At 38.2% G+C, this 7,006-nt stretch overlaps 1 protein-coding gene across 2 annotated transcripts in view; it reads left to right on the forward strand.

Annotated features, from left to right (window-relative positions):
* The window catches only part of LOC106876061 (tryptophan 2,3-dioxygenase), a 92,700-nt gene that overhangs the window by 1,697 nt on the left and 83,997 nt on the right, over positions 1-7,006 (forward strand). The window lies entirely within an intron of this gene.

Below are 7,006 nucleotides of genomic sequence, written 5' to 3' on the forward strand. Positions count from 1 at the left end.
TATATATATATATATATATATATAGTAGCAATACCTTGAAAATATGTAATGCATTATCTGCTTCAGAAAGTAATTTTCTGTTTAAAGACCGTTAAAATGTTAATGTGGTAGTAAATCAGCTATCTCGATTAAAGAAAAAAAAAACAGGAATATTGTTAATCCTAAACAAAGCGAGTAACGCATGCATTTATGTTTACCTTAATTTGTAGCTCCTCATATATATCACTTGCAATTATGTAAACTGCTCGGAAGTGAGTCGTGTATGTGAAAATGGATGCGCAAGCTTCATGACAAAATTACCGTATAGATTGCGGCTCTTGACTGTATCCACGGCATTTCGACCCTGTTTGAAGGCGCGATTTGTGTGCCCAGAACTTACTTTGTAAATTGTATTAACCATTTATCATCCACGATTATCGATCGCAGAAATAAGCGTCACAGATATGAAATAAATACCAACTTCATATTCTTTCTCTCTCACATTCACAAAGTGTGTGTGTGTGTGTGTGTGTGTGTGTGTGAGAGAGAGAGAGAGTATGTATATGTGTGTATGCATGTATATATGTATCTATATGACAGTCAAGATAGGACTTCTCTTATTAGTCCTTTATGTTTAGTTTGAAAGAAGAACGTTTTCCAAGTCTATTAGTTTCAAGATCCTTCACCGTTTTGTCTTCTGAAGGCTTAATCTGCTATGCCAGTAACCAAGAGCTAGCCGTCACACACATACACACACGTGTGTGTGTGTGTGCGTGCGTGCGTGCGTATGAGGTGACGATGAAGCAGTGCGTCGAACAAAATATTTTGTCACATCCGAGTTGCGCAGACATTCCTTTGGCACTCGCAGCAGCGGAATTGGAATGAAGCACTGACTGCTCGTTTCAAATCTAAAAGCAATATCGCTGATGCCCACAAACACCGGATATAAAATAATAATGAATATCATAACAAATGTTAGCATCAATATATTCTTCGTACAGAATATTAGTTTAATAAAACATTCAAAGTTAATGATATTTAAAATGAGCTGAGCTGCTGAGAAGAACATTAATGAAATGTTTGGATTATTAAGTGATATTAAGAAATAAGCGGTTTAAACCACTGCGCTGGAAAAGCTTATGAATGAACGTATGTATGTGCATAATGTGCAAGCATATATCATTATCTATTGGATTCAGCTTCTGTTGTTAAAGATGTTTGTATATGTGTGTTTAGTATTTTGTTACAGCCATAATAAAATCATAGACTTGTGGTTGAATATTAAAGGGCATACGCACTAAAAGAGATTGGCTGCAAGAAAAAGACCTGCATGGATGCATTGCTATGCAGAACAAAAAAGGCCTTTCGAAGCAGTTTAGTTTTTGAAATACAGTTTCTTATTTAACGACAAATTACCGTATTTTAATGTGTATAAGTTTAAAAGAATATGAGAATTTCTTATACATGGATAGTTTTATAATCCCTTACAAAACCTTTTTTCCACATTTTAAGCCCCCCAAATTAAGGGGTTCCTTACACACGTTAAAATACGGTAAATATTGCCGCAGACACAGTACTAAAAAATATTCTATTATTTCTATAGCTAGTAAATCACTTTACAGTATCTAATAACATTTCACTTTCTTACATAGACATAAGTGTAAAAGCCTCTGTTTCAGAAGACATTTCAGACTTTGATTCAGGCATAGTGTCTTTAGGACTACATGATTCAATGTTTTCTTTTTATTAAAAAGCGGTAGAATGTACTTTGAAGGAGATTTTGTTGCTATCTCTACATGCTGGAGCAACATCATAGAGGCTCTAGAGTTGTTCTTCAAGAGAGGGATATATTTAAATGAGTTGTTGGCACTCCGTCGCTTACGACGTCGAGGGTTGCAGTTGATCCGATCAACGGAACAGCCTGCTCGTGAAATTAACGTGCAAGTGGCTGAGCACTCCACAGACACGTGTATCCTTAACGTAGTTCTCGGGGATATTCAGCGTGACACAGTGTGACAAGGCTGACCCTTTGAATTACAAGCACAACAGAAACAGGTAGAAAGAGTGAGAGAAAGTTGTGGTGAAAGAGTACAGCAGGGTTCGCCACCACCCCCTGCCGGAGCCTCGTGGAGCTTTAGGTGTTTTCGCTCAATAAACACTCACAATGCTCGGTCTGGGAATCGAAACCGCGATCCTATGACCGCGAGTCCGCTGCCCTAACCACTGGGCCATTGCGCCGCCACTATTTAAATGAGTAGACTGCAGTTTATTGCTGGTAAACTAGACCGGCGGATTGGCTGAATCGTTATAGTCTCATAAAAATGTCTTAGGGTATTTAATTACAGCTCCTTAAGTTTTGAGTTCAAATCCAGCTGAGGTCAACTTTGTCTTTAATTCTTCCGGGACAGCGACGTAGTTAAAATGTGTGCCACCCGGAGCAGCCCTTGAATTTGCCGTCTCCCTACCCCGTGTTTCCCCACAACCCTATACAGGTTTATACAGTAGATATTTGGTGGGAAAGAGATTAGTACACCAGGACTTGGTACTTTATTTTATTATCATTTCATTGATCCCTGAAACAGTACCATAGTACAAGGTGGTTGCGAGAGGGCCGGTCCATCCCAAGCACTTTGTAAAGACTACAGAATGGTATCTGGCAGACTTAGAAAAGTGCCCCCATGTTTCCAACAGTAGACCCTTGTAAAAAAGAGAAATTTGGAAATGTTTGGTAAGAGTATGAGACAGTTGTGAAGTGTATAGCTTGGAAATACTGGAACGGACCCTGTCATGTCGATCAGGTAGGAGTAATTGGAGGAGTTGTCACTTTTTGCGAATAGGTACTTGGAAGCCTTTACTGGACTCTGCTTATAAATCTATTCTGTTTGAGGTGTGGTAAGTAGGAGTATTCTGAAAAGGTTTGGAAGAGGCCAGAACTGGCTACAATTTGGAGGAAAGTCTGCTTCCTGAGCAACTGCATCCTTTTCTTTGTGTTGGTTAACTTACAGGCATTTGAGTGACGAGCAGAACCTCACCCACACAGTGGTGATGGATGATTTTTTCCCGTTGTCGTAGGGCAGTGCTCCGCAACCGGTATGCTGTGGCACACTGGTGTGCTACGAGACGATGCTAGGTGTGCCGCAGTGTAACCTAAATATAAGTTTTTTTCCCTATACTTTTAGTTATATTCTTAGTTGAGGTGTACCGCTGAATTTTGAAAAGACTATAAGTATACCGGAAGTGAAAAAAAGGTTGCGGAGTACCGTCGTAGGGCAATGTTCCTTTAAGCTCTGCGCTTGTGCGCGTGCACACTTCCTTTACGAATAGCAAACAGGGAAAAAATTTGCGCATACAAGGTTTTCAAAATTAGATCAAATTTTTTAACAGTTGATTATTATTATTATTATTATTATTATTATTATTATTATTATTATTCTTTATTTCTTACTACTAATCAAATCAATATCAAATAAATGTCGAGTATTTTTGTCAGCTTTGGCTTTGTTACCACATAAAAGACTCTTGAAATAAAAAAAAAAACAATCAATGTAAAACAAATATAAAAGAAAAGTAATAACGTTAAAATATATGCAGGATGATCTGTCTTTTTTATAGGAAATCAAATTTAAAAGGTATGCATAGTAAATTTCGAGTACATAGTAAAATCTTAAATAATACACGCTTGAAATTAGTGAGTGTCTGCGTAGGTTGTCAACATAGCATTTTGAACAATGGTTTGCGCGCAACCACAGTATTAAAATAATGAGCGAAAATATTAGTTGTAGGCGTTTTTGTTTGCTTTTTAGTACTTTCGTACTTAATACAGCAACTGGATGGACCACTCAAGAGATTTGTGATTATGGGTGGGCTTTGTGGTGAGGAATGTGTAGAGACATGCCTGGCAGGATTGTATCCCATCATCCTCCTAGCTATCTAGAACCTTAAATACATATTAATGCACTAAAGTCATACAAAAGTGTATCATGCAGGATGTTGAAAAATTAAGAAGGGAAAGAGGATTGAGTGATAATCCAGTAAAGTTTTCTTATGTATGATCTGAAGATTTCCTTCATATATAATATTTAATGCGTGGCTAGCGAGCTTAAAATGTCATTCTATGTCTACGAATTGGAGAAAGAAAAGGTTACATCCACCAGTTATTGATCGGCCATCTGTATAAAGTGATGAAAACGAAATTCTCACTTAAAAGATGCGTTTAGATTCAAATACTGACAGCAACACTATCCTAATTTGTCAAGAGGCACAGAATTGAATAATGAAAGAGGTGGGAATAATGAAAGAGTGGGTATTCGGTGTTTTTATGGACGCTAGTAACATAAGATTATTAGTATGGTTCTGAATATATTTTCTACTCTAGGCACAAGGCCCGAAATTTTTGGGGGAGGGGCCAGTTGATTAGATCGACCCCAATACGAAACTGGTACTTAATTTATCGACCCCGAAAGGATGAAAGGCAAAGTCGACCTCGGCGGAATTTGAACTCAGAACGTAAAGACAGACAAAATAACGCTAAGCATTTCGCCCGGCGTGCTAACGTTTCTGCCAGCTCACCGCCTTGGTTCTCAATATATTCTTTTGTACTCTAGGCACAAGGCCCGAAATATTTTGGGGAGGGGGCCAGTCTATTAGATTGACCCCAGTGCACAACTGGTACTGAATTTATCAACCCCGAAAGGATGAAAGGCAAAGTCAACCTCGGCGGAATTTGGACTCATAACGTAAAGACATGAAATATCGCTAAGCATTTTGCTCGGCGTGCTAACGCTTCTTATTTCTTTATTGCCCACAAGGGGCTAAACATAGAGGGGCCAAACACGGACAGACAAAGGGATTAAGTCGATTACATCGACCCCAGTGCGTAACTGGTACTTATTTTATCGACCCCGAAAGGATGAAAGGCAAAGTCGACCTCGGCGGAATTTGAACTCAAAAAGTAAAGACAGACGAAATACCGCTAAGCATTTCTCTCGGCTTGCTAATATTTCTGCCAACTCGCCGTCTGGGTTCTGAATATATTACACCTATAAAACTATACTGCCAGTCTTTTGTATGTAGTAATGAGACAAGATTAAACTGAAGGAATGTTTTTTCTACAACTTGTTTCTACTTGTTTGAGCCATTGAACTGCGGCCGTGCTTGGGGAACACATTAAAGGGTTCTAGGGGAACAGATCAACCCCAATATTAATTTTTTAAATAACATTTTGCCGAACCGCTAAGTTACGAGCCAACACCGGCTTCCACACAGTTTCCATCTACCAAATTCACTCACAAGGCATTGTGTTATCTGAGGCTAAAGTAGACGACATTTACCCAAAGTAACCTGCAGTGGGACTGAACCCGAAACCATGTGATTGCAAAGCAAGCGTCTTTACCACACAACCATGGGAAAGTTACATATGATCGAGTGAAGGGCTGCAATCCAAAAGGTCGCATATTCATATTCGTATTCAATTCATTAATGGCGTTGTGTCATAAAATAAAATTTCTAATTTTCGCGGTCTACTTTAGCAAGGCATGATTCGCTAGAATGATCGGTGGGAGCTCTGTGAAACAGATGTATAGTTCGTAAGCTGAAAGACAAATCACTCCATAAGGATGTCATTAATCCAATTAACACGCAAAATAATACTTTAACAAATCCTGTTATGGGAAAAGTAATATCAGTGTTATTTTGTATAAACAACTTCTTAGCAGGAAAATAATGTATTTTCGAATTAAAAGTAACGTCTTTACCTTAGCCCTAAGATCAAATTATTCCATGTTGGAATTATTAAATAATTAATACACAAAATATTCTGGCCATTCTTCCATTAAGGAAATTTAATAAATGTTTATTTTTATAAAACTACAACTTAGCAAAAATGATAATGTTAATGTTTTCACACTACAGTTAACATCTTTATCTTATAATTCATATCTGGTTTATGAAGATATATTAAATTAATTTCGAAATAATGCTGATAAAGTCAGACAAAATGAGACGTCAATGATGACAAGATAAAGTTTGATTGTGGAGGATTTATCGGTAATAGTCATGAGGATAATCTTGATCGGAGCGATTGTTGATTATTCTATAAAAGCTGAGGTATAAATACATATATGTATGTGTGTGTGTGAGTGGGTGAGTGAGTGTGTGTGTGTGTGTGTATGACCATTATTACGGAATAAATAATCGAATTGATTTTTTACACACACACACAAACACACACAAGGCATAAACATGGCTATGGGGTTAAGAAGTTCACTTCACAGCCACGTAGTTTCGGGTTCAGCCCCACTACGCCTCATCTTGAACAAATGTATCTCGGGCCGACCAATACCCTGTGAGTGAATCTGGTAGACGGAAACTGTGAAGAATCACATCGTGTGAGAGTGTGTGTGTGTGGCATGTCTTTGTGTTTGTTCCTACACAATTTGTCAATCGGTGTTGGTTTCTTTACATCCCCGTAACTAAGGCTCTTTGTCTTATGGTTTCAAATTTTGGCACCTAAAATTTTGATGAGTTGGGGGTCAGTCGATTGGTACATATTTTATCGACACCGAAAGTATAATAGTAAAGTCGAACTCAGCAGAATTTGATGTCAGAACGTAAAGAGCTGGAAGAAATAACGCTAAGCATTTTGTTCGACGCGCTAACGATGACAGGAAGAGAGCGGAGAGGGAAGAAAGAATCCTATTAAGTATATATATTGTTTCGGCAGCAGACTTGTGCTGTTAATTGACGCTGAGGTAATAACTATACGATTAGTAAGATCATTTGCCATATATTGGCGAAACAACATCACAGTTTCGTGCCATTATCTTATAAGAGTGTTCATTTTAGTGGTGTCAGCGCTAAAAAGCTGCCGGGAGAAGCGAGTGAACATAAACGAACAATGAACGAGAACAGAATGGGAACAAGGCATAATGGAAAACGTCATAAGTAGTTGGTACATATACGCATATATACATATAAAAGGCCTTCCGGCCACGAGACAGCAATGAGAGGGGACATGCATAGAAGTTAC

Source organism: Octopus bimaculoides, chromosome 7 (genome assembly GCF_001194135.2).
Source record: "Octopus bimaculoides isolate UCB-OBI-ISO-001 chromosome 7, ASM119413v2, whole genome shotgun sequence".
Taxonomy (NCBI): Eukaryota; Metazoa; Mollusca; class Cephalopoda; order Octopoda; family Octopodidae; genus Octopus; species Octopus bimaculoides.